At 39.5% G+C, this 26,534-nt stretch overlaps 2 long non-coding RNA genes across 2 annotated transcripts; both read right to left on the bottom strand.

Moving 5' to 3' along the window:
* Positions 1 to 3,116: 3,116 nt before the first annotated feature.
* On the bottom strand, positions 3,117 to 25,327 carry LOC309498468. The gene is made up of 2 exons (XR_014205959.1): positions 24,367 to 25,327; positions 3,117 to 3,354 (listed from the first exon to the last, which is right to left on the bottom strand). It is a non-coding gene; the product is annotated as an uncharacterized lncRNA (long non-coding RNA).
* On the bottom strand, positions 17,275 to 21,132 carry LOC309498365. The gene is made up of 3 exons (XR_014205930.1): positions 20,693 to 21,132; positions 20,508 to 20,619; positions 17,275 to 19,224 (listed from the first exon to the last, which is right to left on the bottom strand). It is a non-coding gene; the product is annotated as an uncharacterized lncRNA (long non-coding RNA).
* Positions 25,328 to 26,534: the final 1,207 nt, after the last annotated feature.

Consider the following 26,534-nt stretch of genomic DNA (forward strand, 5'->3'; position numbering starts at 1 on the left):
ATCGTTCAGCTCAATTTTCATCCAATAGAGTGGTGCAGGTATGACGTCACTTTGTAGGCCAACCGGCAGTTAGCATCACTCTGGTGCCCTCGACAAAAACCCAATAGGATTTTTATGGAGTCAATATAGGGCCATATATATCTGCAAAATAAAACAATGTTTTGCAAAAAAAAAAAATGTTTTGCAAAAAAAAAAATGTTTTGCAAATAAAAATAAGAGTATTGAGAATTTTTTTTGCTTTTTTGCAAGTAAAAAAAAAATTATTGCAAAAGAAAAGTTAACCACTGAGAGAAAAAATAAAGTTTAGCAAAGTAAAACTTCAGCAGCATTGACTTTGCAACACATATTTCCCTTTGCGCCGCTCCTTTAAATCCGCGTTTCAGTCATCTGTGCCTCTGCGGCGCAAGCTTTCCTTTGCGCTTCATTTTTCTTTGCGCCTCGCTTTGTGTCCCTGATTTGACGTGGGGGGAGGGGTCAAGAGGTTGGGGTGTGTACAAGCAAGCGGGAAGGAAGTCGACCGGAAGTTGAAGCCGGCCGCGTGCCACCATCTTGTAGCAGAACTTCACCTGCTGTTAGCATCCCATTGACTCCGATTCATTTTGGCGTCACTTTGACAGCGAATAACTTTACATCTGAGGCGTTTGAAGACTCCATTTGTCCATTATTTATTTCTAAAGAAACACGACAATGTATAAAATGCTCCATTACCTTGTAGCTTACGTTATGGCCCAGTAAAAACAGTTTTTGTAAAAGTAGGCTAACGATTGCGTCATAACCACACGACTCTCTGTCGCACAGTAGAGAGATTACCGTATTGACGGGAGGAGAAGCTCGCGGGCGATCGGGGAGACGTGGAGGCAAAATGACAAAATAATTAATCAGAATACCTAGCAAAAGTTTCTCCTGCTCGTAGCTCATGGACAGCTCCTACTCACGCTCTCCGTCTCTGCAAGATTCGGAAGGGAATGATTCAGATTTCTCATGCCACAGCCACTAGAAGACAGACGGGTTGCTCACGTCACATCTACGTCGTCAAGCTCGGTTTGAGTCTGCGCGTCAGGAACGGAAGTCCTAAAAAATCGCTGAAAATGGGCTTCACTTGCCTCAATTGAGTTCCAATGAGATGACTCTGTCCATTTCTTATACTGTCTATGTGTACAAGGGACGAAGGCGCGTCCCTCTCGTAACGTCATCAGCGCGAGCCCCAGACCGACTGGATCGATCGAAATGGCGGAGCAGAGACATGTGAGGCTGCGTTCCAGTCCACTTTTAGACACGCACTTGCGAACTTCCCTAAGCACTTCCCCTTGGGGGAATCCCTGCCGCCATTTTGAAGTGCGTTCCACTTCGTGAAGTGGACGAGGGAAGTTTATATGGACAGACCCTCGTTCCCTCGATTTTGACCGAGGGAGCGAGTCTGCTTCAATATACACTTCAGGCACCTATATGTCCCACAATGCAGTACGATTGTGACGTCACCACATATCTCATCTAATCACCACCACAACAGACAACTCTATGATATATTAATAATATATATTTTTAATTTAAAACAACCCAAACACACCTATAAACATTTGGATGCTGCATTAAACAAATTCTTAAAGGGAAACAAAATGTAAATAATAAATCAACTCCACAGCTGATTCCAAGTGATCAAGGGCTTAGGACGTTCCATTTCAGCCCATTGCAGTTTCTGCCAGTAGTGAGCACTCGCAATGACGTACATCCGAGTGAACGAGACGGAGGGAAGTTAGCGAGTGAAGGGCATGACAATTTTGGACTGGAACGCAGCCCGGGTGATGGATCACAGGTATGTATTATTGACAATAATAGTCTGGGGCTCGCGCTGATGACGTTACGAGAGGGACCCGCCTTCGTCCCTTGTACACACCCCAACCTCTTGACCCCTCCCCCCACGTCAAATCAGGGACACAAAGCGAGGCGCAAAGAAAAATGAAGCGCAAAGGAAAGCTTGCGCCGCAGAGGCACGGATGACTGAAACGCGGATTTAAAGGAGCGGCGCAAAGGGAAATATGTGTTGCAAAGTCAATGCTGCTGAAGTTTTACTTTGCTAAACTTTATTTTTTCTCTCAGTGGTTAACTTTTCTTTTGCAATAATTTTTTTTTTACTTGCAAAAAAAATTCTCAATACTCTTATTTTTATTTGCAAAACATTTTTTTTTTTGCAAAACATATTTTTTGTTTGCAAAACATTGTTTTATTTTGCAGATATATATGGCCCTATATTGACTCCATAGATTTTTCCATAGGCTTTTGGATTATCGCGAAAAAACAAGCTCTGTGGTCAACAAAATTTATGATACTTAGACGTTTTTCCATCAAGATTATTTTCACCGATTTTTTTTTATTCTGAAGCCTAAATGCAGTTGCCAGAAGTAAAAAGCTTAAAGGGACATTGTGTAGGAATTTCTCCCATCTAGTGGTGATAATGTTTTTTGCATTCATAAAAATAGTGCTCTTCAGCGCCTCGCTTTTTCAAATGCGTGTTGCATCTACGGTAGCCGTATGTACCAAAAAGCTATGACAGGATGTTCTAATAGCACTTCGAGTTTTCCTTCGGGTGAACAGGTTTGTTATTTCAAACAAACTGCAACTTGACAACGAATAAACGAATGTTACAGTATGAATTATTGACTGTGAAAAACATGAACTATGGTAATTAGTAGTGATGCCTTCTTTATTCGTTATATCAGGGGTGCGGGAAGAGGTTTTAGGTTGGGGGTGCTGAGGTTTTTTCGTCACCACTTTTGAATAAGAAACAATATCAAGACTATAAAACTCGTCAAAACTCCGCGAATCACACAAGCGTAGCCTATCAGTGAGAACACTCGTTCAAACAGCGCGCGCACACTCAAACCGGACTTCACATCACATTTTTTGACTATTGATTCTGCTTTTATTCGTAATGCAATGGACCGGTCAACGGGACATAAATGAATCCTTTAGTTTAAAGAAAATGGTTATTGGGCTGTTTACAGTGTCATATACAATAAAAGAGGCTGCACAGCGACAGGAAATAGAGATGATCACAAAAAAACTGCCTAGTGCTAACCTTACACAACGCTGGCAGTGGACTTGCGCTCATAGCTCTGGGGTTTTTTTTTTTTTTTTAGCAGCTGCGGACAAATTCTTTCGACGCACACACAATATTACGTAACACTCTGCGCGTATGTTTTAAAAACATAATCTAACATATAAATTCACACTTTTTAAATAGCCCACTTAAAGTGTTAATAACAAATAAATGACTAACGTTAAATGCTAAAAATGAATAAATGTTAATAAACAAACATTTGCGTTGCATTTACAATTCTGTGAAAACAGGGAGTGCTGCACCCAACTTCCCGCGGCCCTGTATTATATAATAAAGTACACAACCAAGCAATGAAAAAAAGCTTGTAATTAAGAACGTAACATTGACTTGCCTGTCAATGAAGAAGCAGGCAACTTCAGCGTCTCTTTTGAAAGCTTTCTCCTGCATTAGCTCGGTCCACCTGGAAAAAGCTATCCCGACATTAACCCTTGTTTTTTTGTAATCTCCGTTCACGTTTCCCTTTACGGTCTATTTTGGACTTTTTCGACGACGAGGACTTATCCTGTGACTCAGCATATGTAAGGAGTCCTCCATTATAAATAACCGTACAGTGCAGCCTTTTAAACTTGCCGGGGCAGTGACAAGCGCCTCTCACTGCTCTGCTCCTCCGCTTCTGCTGGTTTCAGTCACGTGACGCTGGCTCTGAACGAAAACGCGTTGTGGAAAGGCGTTGGCTTAGTACTTTTTGTCCCTCTCTGCTATTATAGTTTTTCAAGATGGCGGAACTACATGGAAGCATGCGGGAAGGAAGTCGACCGGAAGTTGAAGCCGGCCGCGTGCCACCATCTTGTAGCAGAACTTCACCTGCTGTTAGCATCCCATTGACTCCCATTCATTTTGGCGTCACTTTGACAGCGAATAACTTCACATCTGAGGCGTTTAAAGACTCCATTTGTCCATTATTTATTTCTAAAGAAACGCGACAATGTATAAAATGCTCCATTACCTTGTAGCTTATGTTATGGCCCCGTAGAAGCAGTTTTTGTAAAAGTAGGCTAACGATTGCGTCATAACCACGCGACTCTCTGTCGCACAGTAGAGAGATTACCGTATGGACAGGAGGAGAAGCTCGCGGGCAATCGGGGAGACGTGGAGGCAAAATGACAAAATAATTAATCAGAATACCTAGCAAAAGTTTCTCCTGCTCCTAGCTCGTGGACACCTCCTACTCACGCTTTCCGTCTCTGCAAGATTCGGAAGGGAATGATTCAGATTTCTCATGCCACAGCCACTAGAAGACAGACGGGTTGCTCACGTCACATCTACGTCGTCAAGCTCGGTTTGAGTCTGCGCGTCAGGAACGGAAGTCCTAAAAAATCGCTAAAAATGGGCTTCACTTGTCTCAATTGAGTTCCAATGAGATGGCTCTGTCCACTTCTTATACTGCGTTCACACCGGACGCGAATAGCGCGTCAAATTCGCGCCTGCCGCGTCTAGTTTGACGCTTGACCACTTTTGTGTTAATTCGCGTGTCAAGAGCGAAATTGACGCGCGTAAAAACAAAAGTTTGAACCAAATTTACGCGCGTCAGAGGCGAAAGTTTCAAAACCCGTTGGCGGCCATCTTTTTTAGATGTTTATCGTGCATTAGCATTAGCATTAATCGAGAGAGTCATCGCTCGTATATGCTCTGGAGAGCAGAAACAGCTGCGTAGGGGACATCGTCACTGTACTCGGGTCCACCAGACCCTCCAGAGGGTTTCAGGAGTTTCACAATTTGCTCCAGGAGCTAGGTTTGGTGGACCTAACGGTGAGGACGCTGATGAGGACAGCGTAGGCCGTAAGGCCTCGGCCTCGAGTGGTCGCTGCCTGACGAGCCCGCGCTCTACAGCCCGGCGCGAGGTTCACCCTCGCCCGCACTAGTGGTGCAACGGATCATCATTGATCCGTGATCCGTTCGGATCAATATCTTCGGTTCGGCACTCACGTGATCCGCGGATTGATTTATGAAAAAAAAGTTGTGCGCATGTTCAGTCCACACACAGCATGGTCATGGCGAGCGTTATGAACCGTAGAGAGCGTGACGCCCATAGACAGTATATAAACTGGACACAGCGACCCCATTGGATTCAACGGAGACAAGTGAAGTCAATTAGAAGCACTAACTTCCTGATGGTCGAGCGTACTGCGCAGACTCAAACTGAGTTTGACGACGTAGATGTGACGTGAGCAACCCGTCTATCTACTAGTAGCTGTACCAAGAGAAATCTGAATCATTCCCTTCCGAAACTTGCAGAGACGGAGAGTGTGAGTAGGAAGTGTCCATGAGCTAGAAGCAGGAGAAACTTTTGCTAAGTATTCTGATTAATTACTTTGTCATTTTGCCTCCACGTCCCCCTGATTGCCCGCGAGCTTCTCCTCCTGTCCATACGGTAATCTCTCTACTCTGCGACAGAGAGTCGCGTCGTTATGACGCAATCGTTAGCCTATTTTTACAAAAAACTGCTTCTACGGGGCCATAACGTAAGATACAAGGTAATGGAGCCTTTTATACATTTTCGTGTTTCTTTAGAAATAAATAATGGACAAATGGAGTCTTTAAACGCCTCAGATGTAAAGTTATTCGCTGTCAAAGTGACGCCAAAATGAATGGGAGTCAATGGGATGCTAACAGCAGGTGATGGTCCGGTAGCCAATGGCGGCGCCCGGGGAAACTTCAAAATAATATGAAACCCTGCCCCCCTGGGTGACGCCTCATTTGCGCCGCAAAACCTCCAGACGTGCGTAAACGCGTCTTTACATTGACTTCACATTGAAATCACTCGCGCCAGACGCTCTATTCGCGTTTGGTGTGAACGCAGCATGGGTGACGGCGAGAGAGAGAGAAAGAGTGCCTGCGAGTGCGAGCGAGCAAGGTAATACGTCGTCAAATATGTTTAAACTTAAATGAACTACATAATACAAGTAGTTATGTCTCTTTGTATTATTTGTCCTGTTATTGACATAGGCCTAATGCGCGTCATTGACAAAATGCGCAACCAGATGTTCGAATAATTCGAATATGTGTTTTTTAGAGGGAGTATTCGAACGTCATTTTTTAGCAATTTTGACAGCCCTATATGACAGTGGAAACACATAAAGCATTGGTCCATGTTTAAAGGAAGGAGATGCCTTTTTATGTTGCACTTTAAGTTGTTTTTCATTAATTATGTTAAAAAGAAGATATTATGCCTTGTGCACTTTAAGTTGATTTTATATATTTTAATTTAATAATTTAAAAGTGTTAATAAAATGTTTTATATTTTTTTGCTGATCCGAAAAATGATCCGATCCGTGACTCTGATCCGAGAAACGATCCGAACCGTGAGTTTTTTGATCCGTTGCACTCCTAGCCCGCACCCACCTAATCTGTCATTTATTTTTGTTTTGATAATAAATGGAGTCAGCCTCCAAAAGTGAAACCTGTCCTGTGATTTTTGTTTTTATACACTAAATTGTGTTTGTTGTCTTTACATTAGAATAATAATGTTTCATATAATCTAGAATAGATATGGAATAAATAGCATTCAATACAAAATGAGTATCTCTCATATATTGAAATCGAGTTTTTATGTGAAAGATTTGCTTTGTTGTGCATTTTAGTCATATTACAAAATAATTTATTGAGGCCAAACATAAAATAACATTATAAACTGTCACTTCACCACGTGACAGCAGCAAGCAGGCTCCTGATTGGTTAACGCTCTACGCCTCATTCGCGCCGCAGGAATTTTTTCCGCGCGTAACGCGTCTTTGCATTGACTTAACATTGAAATCACTCGCGCCTGACGCGCGATTCGCGTCCGGTGTGAACGCACCATTATACTGTCTATGCATGGAAGCAGGGGGGCAGGGTTTTATATTATTTTGAAGTAGCCCCGGGCGCCGCCATTGGCTAGCGGACCCCCACCTGCTGTTAGCATCCCATTGACTCCCATTCATTTTGGCGTCACTTTGACAGTGAATAACTTTACAACTGAGGCGTTTAAAGACTCCATTTGTCCATTATTTATTTCTAAAGAAACACGAAAATGTATAAAAGGCTCCATTACCTTGTAGCTTACATTATGGCCCCGTAGAAGCTATTTTTGTAAAAATAGGCTAACGATTGCGTCATAACCACGCGACTCTCTGTCGCACAGTAGAGAATTACCGTATGGACAGGAGGAGAAGCTTGCGCGCAATCGGGGGGACGTGGAGGCAAAGTAACAAAATAATTAATCAGAATACATAGCAAAAGTTTCTCCTGCTCCTAGCTCATGGACACCTCCTACTCACACTCTCCGTCTCTGCAAATTTCGGAAGGGAATGATTCAGATTTCCCTTGGCACAGCTACTAGAACACAGACGGGTTGCTCACGTCACATCTACGTCGTCAAGCTCAGTTTGAGTCTGCGCAGTACGCTCGACCCCCAGGAAGTAAGAGTTTCTAATTGACTTCACTTTGTCTCCGTTGAATCCAATGGGGTCGCTGTGTCCATTTCTTTTACTGTCTATGCATGGAAGCCTCCGTAGACCTACCCGTCCCATGTATATAAAGATAATAAATTCTTCGTTTATGAGGATAAGTCCAATAATTAGCAGAGGTATTTGTACACCATTGAGGACATATTTATGAATAAAAATATTCATTTTAGATAATAAAATACCTAAAAAGTTTCACATTGTCCCTTTAAGGTATGCTTATGCTATAAACGAACTACACCACAGTCCCACAAATTCAACGCCCCCATCACCCCATCCGACAACTCTTTACATTTTTATCTAAAACACATTTTCTGAAAGTGTAGCACTGAAAGTGCTAAAATGCTAACTTGTTTCTGAGTTTTGGCCTACAAAGTGATGTCATACCTGCACCACTCTGTAGTGTCAGTGCAGTCAGATCAATAATATTGCTGAATATTAAATGTCCCCAACCAAGCCAGATGCGAGGAACCCAAACTCCATCAGGTGACAGAATGGAGAAATAAACCTGGGAAGAAATCTCAGTGGGGGGACCAGACTGCGACTCACCAGGACTGAGACTGGACCAGACTCACTCTGGCCAGACGAACCAACATGATGTGATGTGAACATGATTCCTGGCCGCATCACAAGAATTGTGGATTGATATCATTCAGAGTATTTCATCCAGCTACAGAGGACTTGTTTGGTTCTCGTGGTCTTTACTGAGGATCCGTGCTGATGGATGTCATGTCGATGAGGTCTTCACATGCGGTTTGTCTCTAGAGTTTGTCTCCTCATTATGGGGTGTATCACTCGAATAAGCCAGGGTAATGTGTAGTCTTCGACTGCTCTGCCAGATGCAAGGGAACCAGGCTAAACAATCATCTACTTATAGGCCCTGACCTGATGAACAGTCTGACTGACATTCTTTTGGGTTTCAATTTATTTGTATGGTCCCTTTAACACATAAGCCAGGGTAATGTGTAGTCTTCGACTGCTCTGCCAGATGCAAGGGAACCAGGCTAAACAATCATCTACTTATAGGCCCTGACCTGATGAACAGTCTGACTGACATTCTTTTGGGTTTCACTTTATTTGTATGGTCCCTTTAACACATTGTGTTGACTATAAGTAATGTTGCACCTACATGTCTACTAACTCTCATTAGACTGTTGGTAGAGTATTAGAAGACTGGTCAAGGGTTAGGGTTGACATGCACTTGCAAAGTTACTTATAGTTAGTAGAATGTGTGTTGGGGGAGCATAACAATAAAGAATTGGCAGATATGAATCAGTCAGTCTACTAATTCTCTAATGAGAGTAAGTTGACATGTAGTTGCAAACTTACTTATAGTCAACAGAATGTTTAAAAGGGACCATTAAAATAAAGTGTTACCTTCTTTTGTGTTTCAGACAGTATCCAGTGGCCTTGGTGTGTGATATTGAGAGGATGTTCCACCAGTTCTATGGCGACGAAGCAGATCAAGATTACTTATGATTTCTATGGTGGTGGAGAAATGGAGATTTCAACTCACAGCCTCAAACATTCCATATGAGAGTACATATCTTCAGTGCCTTGTTATCCCCTGGGTGTGCTAACTACAGGCAAATGCATCTTGCAAGAAAAGGTGAGTATTCATACTCCCTAGGTTCACAATTCATCATGCAAGATTTCTACATGGATGTTGGAGTTTCTAGTGTCAAAAGTGCAGAGAAGGCCATCCAGTTGGTTTGAGAAGCTTGTCTGCTTTGTGAGCTAGGAGGTTTAAGGCTGCACAAGTTCATGTCTAATGACAAGGCAGCTTTGGAGAGCATACAACCCACTGAGTGTGCTGTAGATGTCAAAGCTGTTGATCTTTCCCCCACTGATCAGCCTTTGCAAAAAGAGCCGTGGGCATTTATTGACATGTGGAACATGACAATTTCGTGTCAAACTTAAAAACCAGCCAGCAACCCGTAAAGGCATACTGTCTACTGTGTCATCGTTTTTTGATCCCTTAGGGCAGTGGTTCCCAACAGGGGGGTCGCGGCCCACAAGGGGGCCTCAGCGAGCTCTGTGGGGGGTCGCGTCATATTTTGAAAAGTGTTGAGCAGTAAGCATCAAGAGCGATCATATTAGATTAGCTAATGAAAAATTAGCTAATTAGAAGACCAAAAAATGGACAAATTTGTAATTCGTCCTCCACAAAAACGTCAGAGTCCCACTCATTCGCCTACAGCTGCTGGTAGCAATGACCCAGACATACTGGACCCAGGTGAGGAAACTCCCACCAAGTCTGTTCGCGGTGCTAGCAGTGCTAGCAATACGAATACGGGAAACACGAAATGCAGGAAATACCAAGACAGTTACCTGGACTATGGTTTTATTTCATTTTCTCGTAGCAAAGACTCTCTGCCCCAGCCACAGTGCATTTTCTGCGCCAAAGTCCTTGCTAACGAGTGCATGAGGCCGTCCAAATTAATAAGACATTTTCAGACAACTCATCCCCAATACCGCGACAAGCCCAGGGCATTTTTTGAACGCAAGGCAAAAGAACTGACACTCTCGCAAAATGAGATGAGGGAAATCACAGCTACTGACAAGAAACTTTTAAAAGTATCGTATACAGTTGCTGAAAAAATCGCCAAAGCAAAGAAAGGGCATACAATTGCAGAAACTTTGATTTTGCCATGCGCAACAGAGATCGTCAAGGAATTATTTGGAGAAGATAAATCAAAACAATTGGCTAAGATACCATTATCAAATAATACAGTCAAACGTCGTATCACAACAATGTCAGAAGACGTGAGGGATCAGCTTTCTGCACGACTTCGTGGTAATAAATTCGCACTTCAAGTAGACGAGTCTACTGATGTGTCAAAAGTGGCACAGCTCCTCGCATACGTTCGTTATGAATGGGAAAACGAAATAAAAGAAGATTTTTTGTTTTGTAAAGAGCTGCGTACCACGACGACGGCAAACGATATTTTTGAATCTTTGGATAATTTCATGAGATCAAATGAGATAAACTGGAGCGACTGTATTGGTGTATGTACTGATGGAGCTGCTGCGATGACTGGCAGGCAGTCCGGGGTAGTTCAGCGTATCAAAGGTGTTGCACCCCTTGCGATTTCAACGCACTGCTTTCTGCACAGAGAGGCGCTTGCTACAAAAGAAATGGAACCCAGTCTCCATGGAGTTTTAGATGTGGCCGTAAAAATCGTAAACTTTGTGAAAGCCAGAGCCACCAACTCCCGGTTATTCACTGCGCTCTGCGAAGAGGTCGGCGCTGATTACCATACCCTGCTGATGCACACTGACGTGAGGTGGCTGTCCAGAGGGCGGGTGCTGATGCGTCTGTTCAACCTGAGGGAGGAGTTGCGTGACTTTCTTGCGGACAAGAGACCAGACCTTGCTGAGTTTTTGGACGATGACAAATGGCTCGCTCAACTCAGCTACCTTTCAGACATATTCGGTGAAATGAACAAGCTTAACAGAGCAATGCAAGGTGCAAACATAAACACTGTGGTGCAGCATGAACGAGTTGAGGCTTTCAAAAGAAAACTGCACATGTGGAAAACCCGTGTCTCCTCCGGAATCAGTGACATGTTCGAGCACACCCATGCATTTATTGCAGACAGACATTTGAATTTTAAAATCATTCAACGGCAAATAACAGTGCATCTATCAAAGGTCCTGGAGAAATTTGATAGTTATTTCCCAGCTCTTACTGAGGAGCAAGCAACTGATTTTATGTGGATCAGAAACCCCTTCACTGAGAATATTGAAGCAAAGCTTCCAGCTACTCTGCCATCAAGACTTCTGGAAGAGCTTATAGAAATATCCTCTGATGCCAGCCTGAGAGCCCGTTTCAGTGAGGTCCCATTGGAATCATTCTGGTCTGAAATTGCAGAAGAACACCCAGTCTGTCACACAGCTGCAATGAAGGTGCTGATTCCCTTCAGCACCACCTACCTTTGTGAAGCTGGGTTTTCAACCATGACAGCCCTTAAAACTAAATACAGGGCCAGACTGACCCTTGAGGATGATATGCGTCTTGCCCTGTCAAAGATCTCTCCACGAATTGACAAAATTATTTCTAACTGCCAGCAGCAATCCTCACACTGATTGATATTAATCTAATAACATGCAGTGAGTATATAATAACATTCAAGTATTGAGGTCGCAGACAGCATTCATTTTGAAATATCCTTTGTTCTTTTTTTTCTATGTGAATACTGCTATTTTTGTATTGTATTGAATACTGATATTTCATTTCAAATAGGGCCAATTTATAGGCTACTTAGGAGAAAAATAAATAATTACAAATGGCCTATTGATGTTTTTGTTTATTGTATTTTCAGTATATGCTATTATTTTTGCATATATAAATATATTAATTATCTGTAATAAATAAACCGTTTGTTTGAAAAGTAATTTTTCTGTCATCCTTGCTGCAAGCTTACAAGAGTGATAATATCATTAAATGTGAAGGGGGAGGGGGGGGGGGCCCTGAAATATTTTCTTGGGAAAAAGGGGGTCTCAGACAAAAAAGGTTGGGAACCACTGCCTTAGGGTTTCTCGCTCCATTCTAGCTCAAAGGAAAAGCTGTGCTTGAAGAAATGATCAGAGATGGCATGGGCTGGAATGATCGCTTACCTGATGTTTTACGGCAAAGGTGGGAGCATTGGAAGGCCGATCTTGCAAACTCAGAGAAGATCAAGGTACCTCGTTGTATTGTGTCTGCTGGCTTTGGGATAATTACAAAAAGAAAGATTCCTAACTTCTCGGACGCAAGCATGAGCAGGTATGGCCAGTGCTCGTACCTTAGGATCGAGAATATACAGGGTCTAATATACTTAAGGGAAAGGCACATACCTCCCTCTGTGGATGTTAACACACAACTTCCAATTGGAGACCCAGAGGTCAAGAAAGCTTAATCACTGAATACACAAACAGTAGAGTATTCCTGTTTATCCAACTGTCTCACAAGGTTGTCTTCATGGTCCCAAGTCATCCAAGCAGTTGTGTACCTACTTCATCGAGTCAGGAAGGACAAATCGAGTGACCACAGTACAGTAGTAGAGCGTGTGAATGCTTAGCACATCATCAAGGACTTAAAAACTCCCACGCAGCAACAGGCTACACTATCTTGAAGCTTTTGTAGACAATGACAGATTGCTTAAGGTGGGAAGAAGACATTGTGAAGCTTCTGTTCTTATCTAGTGATAATTCCAAAGGAACACAATCTTATAAAACTCCTGATCACGGATTGTCATGAGAAAACTGGACATCAAGGTAAGAACTGACTATAAATGAGATTAAATCAAGATGACTTTGGATTCCGCAAATAGGACTGTAGCCTCCTTTGTAAAGACAGCGTGTAAGGTGTCGTAAGTTTCACAGACCCACAGAAGAAAAATGGCCAATCTGCCCTCAGAGCGTATAGATACATCCCCTCAGTTCACATACTGTGGAATGGACTGGTCTGTTGATCAACAAACAGGGGAGTAAATTGTATAAGTAGTATGGACTTCTTTTACCTGTTTCTGTAGCAGAACCATCCATACTGAGATAGATGCCTTCATTAATGGTCTGCGCCATCACAGAAGCAGTTCGTCAGAAAAAGTGTGACCAAGGCAGTTATTTCATTGGAGCCAAGAATTAATTTTCAAAGGCTGTGACAGAGATTGACACCAACCATCTCGTAACATTCTTAGCAGAAAACCAGTGTGACTTCAACGCACCCCATTCAAGTCACACCGGAGAAGTTTGGGAGAGATTAGAACTGAGAAGTGTTCTTCATTCTACTCTGTCCTTATCTTCTGGAAGACTTGAATATTTCTTCCCTACAGACCTTCTTTTACGAAGCTATGGCAATTGTAAATAGCCGACCACTCACAGTAGACAATTTGAATGATCCTAAATGCTAACCTCTAACCTGCTTGTTTTGAAAGCTACCCAAGCTTTACCACCCCCTGGCAAGTCTGTCAGAGAAGACATCTATGCTCGAAAGAGATGGCGTCATGTCCAATACTTTGGAGGTCGGAGAAATAGTCTTGGAGAATGCATATGATCTGCCCAGGAATGAGTGGCACTTTGCATAAGTTGTTGAGACTGTTGTTGACAAAGATGGTTTGGTGAGAAGAGTTAAAATTCATTTTGGAGACTGAAGACAATAGGGAAGGATGGTAAACATTTAAACAAACCATCAGTAGTTGAATGCCCAGTGCAAAAGCTGGTTCTCCTGCTGGAGGCAGCTTAAACTTCTTGACATATCCTTTAAGTTAAGCCAATTCATGGTAGAATATGTTACAGTTATTTGTTTTACCTTACATCTAGGCAATTTAATCACATCTTTGTGATTAAAGCTTGAGATTTATATTCACTCATGATTTGGTGGGAGTAAAAATAACCCTCAGTTAATTCAGTAGTTATTTGGGGTTTAAAATATTATTCTAATATAATGTTTAATAATTCTATATTTTCTTATTAGTAATATTAGTTTATTTATTTTTTTAAATGTTATTTTGCCCTCTTTAAGTTATTATGCCTATATAGACTTTTAATCTGAAATGTAGTTGTATGGAAAGAGACAGGAGAGCGAAGGGTAGAAGGAGAGAGATCACTCATAGACGGAGACAAATGGTCACAGAGTTAAATTAGAAAATAAAAGGAATTTAAGAGCATAAATTTAGGGCATTTAGTTGCTGTTTGTTGTTTTATTTTTGTATTTTCATCTTTGGCTGTTTTAGTACATGGTTAAAAGGAGAACAAGGTTAGTCATGTATAGCCTAGTTATGCATTTATATGTGGTATATCTTGCCTTTATGCTTGTTTTATATGTTTATTTTTTGATTTACGAGTAACTTTAAGTTGTTTACATTAGATGTTAGTCCTATAATTTTGTTGTTGAATAGCCAATTGTTTATTTTCATTTTGTATGAATGTCAATTCCTTGTAAATACCAATATTGTTTTGTTTGTTTGTTTTAGCTCTCGAATAAAGTGTATTGTGGAGATAAACAAGGATAATAAATGGAAAAAGAAACAAACATCAGTGCAAGTTTCTTTATTTCAACCAGGTTGTTACTTTCCACCCTTTGTTCTTCAAAAGTCTTACTGTAGACAGCATTTCTAGTCAATATCATTTTCTATTGCCACAGCGGCAAGCATTGTTCGTTATTACATAAACTCTTTTATTTCAACAATAGTATTAATTAGTTTACTGGAAATGCTTTAAATCAGATATTAAATCAATTAACTGTAGCAACACAGAAGCCTTGATGGGAATAAATCAGTATTAAACCCATGTGACTTAAGTTTATTAGACTCGACTGTATAATGGTTTAAGCAGCACAGCTTTAAAATGTTAGAAACTGAGCTTTAAAATGATTCTCTTGGATAATAAGAAATTAATAGGAAAAATTACTGAAATTTTGCAGGAAAAAAAGGTCCAATGTCTATTGTCAATATTGTGTATGAAGCACCAATAAGCTTTATAGCAAGGACTTTAGGGACAAATGTGGAAGACAGTTGGCACATCTGGCCTATATGGCATGGCTGAGCTCATGTGGGCCAAATTTTCACCATGTTTTGCCATGGCTTTAGAATTGGAGGGAATTTTCTTTTGGATAATCATTTGTATTGTGGTACACTCACCTAAAGGATTATTAGGAACACTATACTAATACTGTGTTTGACCCCCTTTCGCCTTCAGAACTGCCTTAATTCTACATGGCATTGATTCAACAAGGTGCTGAAAGCATTCTTTAGAAATGTTGGCCCATATTGATAGGATAGCATCTTGCAGATGATGGAGATTTGTGGGATGCACATCCAGGGCACGAAGCTCCCGTTCCACCACATCCCAAAGATGCTCTATTGGGTTGAGATCTGGTGACTGTGGGGGCCATTTTAGTACAGTGAACTCATTGTCATGTTCAAGAAACCAATTTGAAATGATTCGAGCTTTGTGACATGGTGCATTATCCTGCTGGAAGTAGCCATCAGAGGATGGGTACATGGTGGTCATAAAGGGATGGACATGGTCAGAAACAATGCTCAGGAAGGCCGTGGCATTTAAACGATGCCCAATTGGCACTAAGGGGCCTAAAGTGTGCCAAGAAAACATCCCCCACACCATTACACCACCACCACCAGCCTGCACAGTGGTAACAAGGCATGATGGATCCATGTTCTCATTCTGTTTACGCCAAATTCTGACTCTACCATCTGAATGTCTCAACAGAAATCGAGACTCATTAGACCAGGCAACATTTTTCCAGTCTTCAACTGTCCAATTTTGGTGAGCTTGTGCAAATTGTAGCCTCTTTTTCCTATTTGTAGTGGAGATGAGTGGTACCCGGTGGGGTCTTCTGCTGTTGTAGCCCATCCGCCTCAAGGTTGTGCGTGTTGTGGCTTCACAAATGCTTTGCTGCATACCTCGTTTGTAACGAGTGGTTATTTCAGTCAAAGTTGCTCTTCTATCAGCTTGAATCAGTCGGCCCATTCTCCTCTGACCTCTAGCATCAACAAGGCATTTTCACCCACAGGACTGCCGCATACTGGATGTTTTTCCCTTTTCACACCATTCTTTGTAAACCCTAGAAATGGTTGTGCGTGAAAATCCCAGTAACTGAGCAGATTGTGAAATACTCAGACCGGCCCGTCTGGCACCAACAACCATGCCACGCTCAAAATTGCTTAAATCACCTTTCTTTCCCATTCTGACATTCAGTTTGGAGTTCAGGAGATTGTCTTGACCAGGACCACACCCCTAAATGCATTGAAGCAACTGCCATGTGATTGGTTGATTAGATAATTGCATTAATGAGAAATTGAACAGGTGTTCCTAATAATCCTTTAGGTGAGTGTATATGGCCCAGATGACAGTACACAACTGAGGATTATATGTGGTATGACTATGGCACACCATGGAATATGTTATCTTATGGTTAATATTTGGTTCATACTTGGAAAAACACATGTAACCTGCTGCTAGTCATGTGAGGCAGGTTTGTGAGAGTCCACACCTCAGCCTATTCAACTACGCTATTGGTTGCTTTCTTCTTTTTTTTGTGCTTTTTTTCTTGAGCTCCTATTGGTGGATTACTATGTGACTGCAACATTAGCACACTTCTTTTTTATTTTAAGATGCTATTATTAATAAATAAATATAAAAGACTGAATCAGTTTTTGTGTTTAAGACTGTTTGATTTACTGTTTAATGGATATAAAAATAAAATAAAAAGGTGTGGTATAAATGTGGTTAAATAATGGCTTTGGGTCTGTCAGCCACATTTGGGCCACGTAAGGGCCATCCGCCCTTTACAGAACTCAACCAAACAAGAATTACATATAAGGTTCCCATATGGTCCAAATATTGTTTTTATCATTTGGCTTACTGTGGTTGGAATTATGGCACTGTTTTGGTTTAGTTCCAGCTAAGAAGTGGACCAGATTTGGGCAGGCAAACACAATCTAACTTGGGCCACACTTCAGCTGTTTATTTGGGCCAGATCTATGCCAAAGCAAATTTCCGTTGCAAATTCTGCAAGTGAATTTATTAAAAAAAATTTACTTCACGTGAAATTCCAGATCGCATGGATTCCTTTTAAAATTGCTGGATTGCCCTGTGAAAATTTGCCAAAAAAAAATCTGACCGCACCTTAAAACACTACAAATTCATCACAATATTCATTGTGAATGATTTTGTTCCTCCCACAAGAAACCAACAGCATTACAATTTTCACATAATTGAATGCTTTATTTTTTAGAATGTACATTCATATTTCCAAACAGAATTTCCATCCATAATGATAAAAATAAGGGTGATTCTATAATAGAATTATATTATAGCTTTTCCCTGACAATGATAGAGTAGGAACTAAATTGGGTTATTGCTCAAATTGGAGTAGGAACTACATTGTGGACATAATGAGAGCAGAACCCTTTTCACATAGTCAAGACACAAGGTTTAATTCGGGCAGACTAAGGTCTTGTCCAATGCATATTTTTCTCTCCATTTTGGCCTTCTGTCCACACTAAAACAGTGTTTTTGTCCGGCAAAAACTGAGCTTTTTGAAAACGCTTTCCCAAGTGGATACATTCGAAAATGCCGTTTTCGTGTTGTAAGGTGGAACTGTGTTCTGTGAAATAGCCTGTAATGTGCTATTCACTTTCACAGTTATAAAAGATGTCACTTTGTACACTCTTCATATCATAGTCCTGCAGAGATTACAGAAAATGTACTCGCAATTGCTGTCCTGTGACAAAACATGAGAGCAGTTTGATTTTAGACCAAACATATAGCCTAATGGTGACTGAGTGCGACCTGGATGCATCAGTGAATGGTGAGATATCTTGTCAAATAAAATGATCCTGCCAGAAGAGTAGCGTGATAAATTTATATCTGTTCCATCTGTATCATCTCCGTGAGCTATTATGAGGTTTTATGCATGCACAGCAAGGTGAATATAGCGTTTTCCGATGTTTCAGCGTGGACGAGAAACTTTTGGAAAACACTAGTGTGGACAGAGAGCGTTTTGAAAAGAAAATGTCGTTTTCAAATGTATCCGGATTAATATAGACGTGTCGTGGCCTCAGCGTATTTCATTGATATTGGGTGAGTGACTGAATTTAGAGCCAAAGGGAATGGCAATATTTGGCAAAAGGTGTCAGTAACCTGCAATAGTACAAAACTACAAGTGTCAACAGTCTATTCCGAGATATTCCGAGGAGGAGGACGAGCTTGTATTTGTGATGTCATCGCAGCAGTCCTCCGCATCAGAGAAAGAGGAAGTGTAGTGGAGGCCTGAGAGTCTGTGGTAGTCCTGCTGAGAATTCTCTGGCAAATGGGACATGTCCATCGATGTTTGGCCTCTTTGTGAGCCAGAAACACTCCACATATCAATCAACTGTGTGCAAATAGCACAACCCATTGTTGAGAATGTCGTCAGATACAAATTGCTTAAAAAACTTTCTTCCTAAATGACATAACCTTTTATCAGGTATACACTGAAACACATGTCTGCAGTGTAGAAGCCTTTACTCATTCAAGCACTGGCTGTCATTTAAGGATTCAGTTGGAGTCAACATGGAAAGAAAAAGAGAGCGTGAGAAAGTAAATTTAGACTTTAGGTCTGTCTTTCCTAGGAATGCTTTGTTCAAACCCTCGCCTGGAGGTAGTGACAATTACAAGGTGGAGTACAAGCTGAAAACTGAAAAGGAAACATTGAGACAAGAAAAGGCAGAGGGACTATGAGTCAAATTGTTGTAGCATGTGCTTTGCAGACCACAAATGGATCAGAGCTAGACTGAGGTCTGCAAAAGAATTACTGAAAGGTCACAAGGTTACAAGGTCAATAGTAAGTGTAGTGCAAAATATTGAAACATGGTCAGTAATATTTCTGTCAGATTCTTAGTGTTGGTTAAAAATATGACAAAAAAACTGGAATATGGTATCAGTGATGAGTGTTTATCTAAAAAATGCTGTACCACACCTTACTTGCTTTGCTTTGAACTCACATTATCAACAGATAGAATATCAGAAGCTAATAAAGTCTCCATTTTGCCCTAATCAAAGATCAGTGAAGCTGTATTCTCCCACCCTGTGAATCCTGGGTGTGACTCTGATCATTGTCGCTATTGTTGCTAAAGCCTCGGTGGTGTCATGAGTACATCTCTCGGACCATTATCCAGCCTGGGGAAAGAAACATAACACATTCAGCAGTGTCGTTTGATGGCATCACAGATAATCTGCACCTCATAACAATGAACTTTACATTAATGTGGACTGCGGTTTACAAGAACTCAGGGTAAAAGACTTGTATCAAAATACCAGGTGTGCAGTCAGATGATGCTGATTGTACTAAAAGTCATGCTACATGCTACAAGTAAATTTGAATGTACAGTATGAAAATTGGATATTCATCTTCAGATTTGCTGAAAAACTACATTTAACTGTTATTAAATAATTTGTGTTTTTAAAGATAACTTTAGATGACAGCAAATTTGATCTAAATGTTAAAAAGGGAAAAATGAGAATGCACAAACACCCAATATCGACCGATTCAATCTTTAATATCGATAACATTTTATACTCCATTACATGGATATAAATGTAAATCATTAGATCCTTACATAACTGTGTGTTTACATGCTCTGAACTCATTGTTAACGCCTCTTGCCTGCATGCCTTTGTGTCTGAGATAACTGAAGGGAATTTGAGACATTTTAGCAGACATTTGAGATTTGGTGATGTACTTCTGGGAGACCGCAGACTTACCTCCTGATTACATGGATATGTTGATTGATTCATGCAATTACTTTAAGCAATTAAATTAAATGGATATTGGTGTATTTTATAAGATAAAGCCCATTTCAATACACTCATATATGAATATGAAACTTTCAAAAACGGCACAACAAACACAAGCATCAAATCTGAGCAGAAAGCACAGCAATCTTTTATTTAGTAAAGATTTCAACTTTATATTAGCCCTTTCTGGATATACCTCTTGAAGTGTTAATAAAGCAGGAGTGTTTTTTTTTTAGTTACCAGTTACTGCAATGTTTATGTTTATAGTGAAAAAAAAAGTGTCACCTCTGTGTACAGTCATTTTACTCTTATCACATCAGTTTAAACTGGCATTCAATTATTCTTTTTTTTTTAATGGTTTTATGAACCAAGGCTGTGGTTCACATGTTATTATCATTTAAAATAAGCACACTGTAAGCAGAGTCTTGACTAACAATAACCTGATCATTTAGACTCAGCAATTCAATATTTATCTATTGTGTTAAACAAAAGAGCTGCCAGATGTTTCTGCAGCCCAGCTAGTACCACACATGCTAATGTTTACAGAACCAAACCAGAAAGATGTTAGACGTCATACACAAAGCATGTTTATTTCCTGAAATGACCCTTTAGATAATGAAAACCAGATGCAGCAATTGCGCAAAAACAGAGGAATGACGACTCACTTTGGGCTGAAAATTACAATCCTTTACGGCAGCCAAGACAGCCGCTCAGATGGGTGGTCTGCAGCTCTCTGCATCCTTCTCTCCTCCTCCTCCTTGCTCTCCTTTCTTCAGCCTGCAGACAGAAGGAGGACTTACAATGACATCAACAATGATAATGAGCTCTGTCACATAAATATTCACCTCACTGTGAGATTATTTGGTTAATACAAGGCAGTTGAAGCAATATTCCAGGGGCTGTGTGAGGACAAAGAGAGGATGGAGACGAAGGGTGGGGGGTTGGGGGCATGCAGGGAGTGGTGATTAAGATGAACAGAGCCTCGAGCATGAAGGTAACATTGAGTAGATGTTCCTCAGCATGCTTAAAGAAGGCCTGGGGCTCTGGGAGCCAAATATGGATCCTTGAACATTTTAAGACGCAGTTTGTAACCATAAGTGATGGATCTGTGGAAATAGCTCAGCTTGAAAACTAGGCTTTTTTTTCTTATACATAGTAATATCAAATATATAATTTTAGATAGGTAGCTAGTAGAGAATAAAAGGCATTAAGAAAAAGAAAAAAAAGAGAGTTTTTCAGTTTATGTGGTAGATTAGTGTCATTATTTACAAACTAAAGCTACAAAACATTTTTTTTTATTGACCATTAAAACTTTAATGATTACTTAAATAAAGATTAAATGAAATATAATATGGAAAAACATTTAAGAAATATTTAAGATGAAGTACTAAAATAACTAAAACTGAAATATAGAAATATATAATAAAACAACAATTACAAAAGCACAGCAAAATTACTAAAAACTTAAATTAACATTCAAATGAAAACATAAAATGAAAGCTAATTAAAATGTTAAAAAACATGTTAATAAACACTGGCTATATTGACAATGTCCATTACAAAACAATTAAAACATTATTAAAAAAATATATTTTTAAGAATTTATTTAAAATCATCAGCTTAAAAAAAAAGACGATTATGATTCTGGTTAAGAAACAACTTAAGTGTGGGCATGGCTTTAGGTTGCGCAAAACGGATCTGAAGTTTATAACTGGATCAAGCTGGTCATGAATGTAGCAATTCAAGACAATTCTGGGAATTATCTATATAAAAAGTAATAAAATAAAGAAATAGACACTGTGGAGAAAGAACAGGCTTTATTTCTATAAGTCAAATCAGACAGATCTTAACATTTAAATCACTTAAGTTAAAAAGGCATTACATCAGAAGTTACCTTGGAAGTTCCTGCAACAAAATATGTCACAGACCCTATTGTCCTATACACAAGCAATTCTCCACAATTCTGACCGTTTGCTTATGAGAAAAGAAGACATTCATAAATAAATACTGTTACATTTTTTTATGTAAAAAGAATATGTTCGAAATGACATAGTTAGGCTAGCTTATCGGCATTCTGTTAGCATTTCCAACACATCTGATTCACCTCATTGCACGTTCCCTTGGAAAAATAGTTTAGTTTCATTTGAGACTGTGGAGCTGCATCATTGTGACATATAAATGACGCAGCTTTCAACAGACAGTACACCAAGCAATTGAGTAAGCAGTTACTGTACGTTTTTGCCAGTCTGAGGAAATTGTGAAAAATGTGAAGACCATTTATTAGTGAATACGTCAAACATAGTAGCTTACGCAACCCTGTGTCAGAGCTGGGGCGCCGAGATGGGGATATCCGTGAAGGATTCATTTCCTTCTATTGGGACAGAGCATGGAGCTATGTCAAAACTGAGGATTTTAAAGTGCATTAAAACAAAATGTAATATTAATGGCAAACACATCCTGAGCTTTTAATATTGAAATATTGTATTGTGTAATGACAGTTTCGGTCGAATTTCAGTAGCATTGAGTAAACAGCCCTAGATTCAACATGAAAAGGCAAATTCACCCATGGCATCACATCCTGTTGCTACTTAAGATGAATTATTTTAATGCCTGAATTATAACTTCCAAAGCAAAAGTGCTGGTACTGGCACATATCTGTAACATCAAATCGTATCCCTCCCTATAGTTTCCAGAGAACATGATTTAGTGGCTAGCGTTAACATAAACATTTGATTGTTGAGTTTTGATGGAAAAAGTTTTCGTAGATCCCGGAGGTAGGAATGTAAACACAACTCGCTGTAAAATAATGCTGAAAAGATTAAGCCTTCAACATCATCATGTTTCAACTATTCATAAAAAATAAAAATAAACTCACAGTGCCAACATGCTCAATTTCATCACATTTGTACTGTGAATTATTGTGATCTAGTGGAGTTGGGTGACAAAGAAAGCTTCTTTGAACATGCAGATACTAAGTTCAAGCCTTATTTTTCCTAGGCAGACGTCAGTAAAGAGCTCTAACAAAAATTTTGAGTGAGAGTTTGAATATGTCCTGCTTGATGCATCATGTATTTACCTCTGCACTACTGAGAAAGGCTTACGTCACTGCCCTTAATCCCAATGACAACAGAAACAAGCATATCACCAGCGCACATGTATGAAGCTTCTTCATGAATGTTAAATATGTTTTATGTGTGTGTCTGATAATATATTTATTCACCTAATAAATAAGACCCTTTCCTACACTAGGAGAGCTCTGTCAGTCACAGATAACAGATCCACAGAAATGCTCACGAAGTGCTTGTAAGACAGTAAGCGCAGTGCGTGACTGTCATCCACACGCTGGTCCTTCATCACCTACAGTAGAGCAAAGAAACAAACAAAACCTATCAATAACAAGTGAATGTTTCATTCCTGTATTCAAATATATGGGTGATTTTTCAACTACGGTAGTTGTTCTGTCTTCTAGGATGATTTAAATATAAAAAATATACTTTTTCATGTAAAATCATCTAGGGGACAGAGAAGCTCAGTTAAACATATTTTTAAAAAAATCCATGTAGTGTTAAGGGATAGATAATAATAGCTCTAAACATTTATAGTGCATGTTGAAGGCACACTATGTAAGATTTATACCTTAATATAACAGCTTCTAAATAATTTCGATGGTAAACAAACTCTTAGTAGGGCGAATCATTCCTATAGCAAAGCGGGGGGGGGGGGGGGGGGGGGGGGTATGATGTCCCTGGCAAAACCAGCAAATCTTGCGAGAATCACGACCTTGCTTTAAGGCACGACGTCACATACATCAACAACATATGAAGCAGCCTCTATGGAAGACACTACCACAGATTTCAAACGTGAATTGTGGCAGAGTAGTCAAAGAAAACGAAGAAAGCGCGGTCGGAAGAGCGCAGAGACGGCTCTGCGTGAGTGGTATTTACGACAGTAAAGGCCCTTGCACAATGAGTCTGAAATTTGCATCCGAAATTTTCGCACCTTAAAAAATAAATACGACCTCACGTTATGTCAATCATGCTTGCACTCTGCCTCCGAAACTTTCCTCCGTCATAAAAAAATTCAGATCAGGTTCGATTTTCTCAGTTTTTCGCTTTCGTAGCAAGCATTTTGAATGGCATTTTGACAATTCAGAGCCACCGAATCACAAATACGAAAAAGCGCATGCGAAAATTTCAGACTCAGTGTGCAAGGACTTTAACGTTAAATACAAGTACTCCACAGTTTGAGAAAAACGGAAAATGCATAGTGTGCCTTTAACCATAACCCTAATTTTATTTATTTTTTTAATTTAAGGTTACTTTTAGATGAAACAATTTTTGGCCGTTTCTTTTAAAGAAAGATATTTTTTCTAAACTGTTAAACAAAAACTATTAATTTCTTGAACAATTTGTATAAAAAACTAAATAAAAAATAAAAAATAACAAAAATTCACTTTCCCCAAAACTACTGCAAAGTTTCTATTTGGTCATGATATACATAAATAAAATGAGTAGAAATGTGAACAGGGTTTCTGCAGGGTTTGGTCAGTCAAATTTAAGACTTTTTAAGACCTTTTTATGACCATTATGATTGAAATTTATGACCTACACGAATTACGAAAAATCATTAAAATTCCTTTCAAAAGTTTTTTTTTTTTATTGACTTTCATTGAAAATAACAAGATGTATTATTTAAATGCCTAAAGACAGCTCCAACGCCTTCTTACCCAGTGTGCAATATGCTTGATACTGATTATTTGCAACAGGCTTGAGCCAACTACTAAACACACCATCTTTGAGCCATGGCTCGTTAAATGTACACTTTCCCATTGTGATAGACCGGGAGATTTCAGTTAGGGCTGGGCAATATGGCCAAAAACAATTATCACGATAATTGTTTTATATTAGTCAATATCGATAATTATCACGATAAATGTCAAATCTTTATTTCTTTCAAGTTTAAAGGCAGACTGTTGCTTCTAAGTGAAAGTTGTAGAAACCAGAGCTTTAATTGTGGTTTTAAACTAACTTTACTCTTTATTGTCAGAAAATATAATGACAAACACTTGCTAAAACAGGTGAACATTTCACAAATCTGAGGTAGGACATTCAAACATTTGTCATTTGTCCTTAACAAAATAAATATCTTTATTGGGAAAATAATTACTTAGTTTCTGCATGTGCTAATAGGGGCCAAGTCTTGAAACAGGTTTGTGTTGCCTAACTTTGATGGCACGTATCTTCAGGAAATGTATGAAAAACAGTAGCCTAAATACATTATTAAATACTGTAAATATTCCATTAGTCCTTTAATACATTATCAGCACTAATAATATAATAAAATTCAATATGTATATCCCACATGGTGCAGTTAATATTACTAGGCTAACGTTACAGTAAATCCATGATAAATGATGGGAGATTGTAGACGGAAAAGCCTTCAGACTGTATCGTTGTGCAGAGTTTCTCCTGTTGGTCAGCGCTGTTTAATCTGTCTTTAAACTGGTTTAAATCACTGAGACAGTGTGTTCTTCGCTGAATTCAAGCACTTCTCACTGGATCTTGTGACCGAGACGATCAGAGTAAACGCATCAGTTCTATTGAGCTCGCGCTGCCGTTTGGACTTGGAGCCGAGCGGGTAAATGGTTCGTGTGGCGCGCGTTTCAAATGAGCGTTCCGCTTTTGGCGCATTTAACCTGTGCATTTAACATTATGCCGCCAGCGCATTTTCAGGGGGAAAAAGCAATGGTAGAACCAACGAATGAACGAGCATATCAATTTAAGACGTGGCTAAATGAAATTTATGACCTTGTATGGAAAATCCGGACGTTTTTATGACTTTTTATGGCCTAAAATTCTGATTATTAAATTTAAGACGTTTTATGACTTTTTATGACTCCGCGGAAACCCTGTGTGAAGCAAGGGTAGCAGACAAACACTATAATCTTAATTTGATATGTTTTACACTTTGATCTGAGATCAAATCAAACCATTACTAATCCAATTATTTGAGAATTTAAATTTGTATTTTATTTTCATTTCTGATGTTTTGATATTTTGTAGTTTAAGTTAACACAATAAGTTAGTTAGTAGCTTATTAACAAGTCCAAAGCTTATTTCACATTTGTTGAATATGTCACCATAGTCATGTCGTTTCAAATGACTAGATTACACATTATACCCAAATCCACCTGAAGCTTCACCAAAACCTTGATCAGATCTTTATTGCACGACATGTGATAAATCATTTCATTAAGTTTTTTTTTTAGTTTTTTTGGAACTTGCATTTTTCAGGATTTCAAGTAGTAAAAGTGCCCCTAATTGAAGAATCAGCCAAACACAAGGGCGATGTACGTAGATGTGATTAATCAGCCTGTCTGGATCATACCAGTCTGTACCATATGCTGACGAATGTCTGGAATTAATGATGCTTGAGCTTTTCTCAGAACTAACTTCACTTTCACATAAAGAGGGTTTATAAAGGGTTTACACAGGTTCCACAGAAGAGTAGGTATAGTTCAATAACTACAGATATATTCTACAAAATCAATAATAAAAACTAAAAAAGTGTCAAAATACTTTTATTAATTTTAAACAATATATCACTTTTAACCAATTTAATGCTTCTTGGCCCAATCTTATTGGCCCAAACATACATACAAGTGTGGCTTAGTGTTCAAATTGTTTTTTGAG

This window comes from Leuciscus leuciscus (genome assembly GCF_965113295.1).
Source record: "Leuciscus leuciscus genome assembly, chromosome: 5".
In the NCBI taxonomy this organism is placed as follows: Eukaryota; Metazoa; Chordata; class Actinopteri; order Cypriniformes; family Leuciscidae; genus Leuciscus; species Leuciscus leuciscus.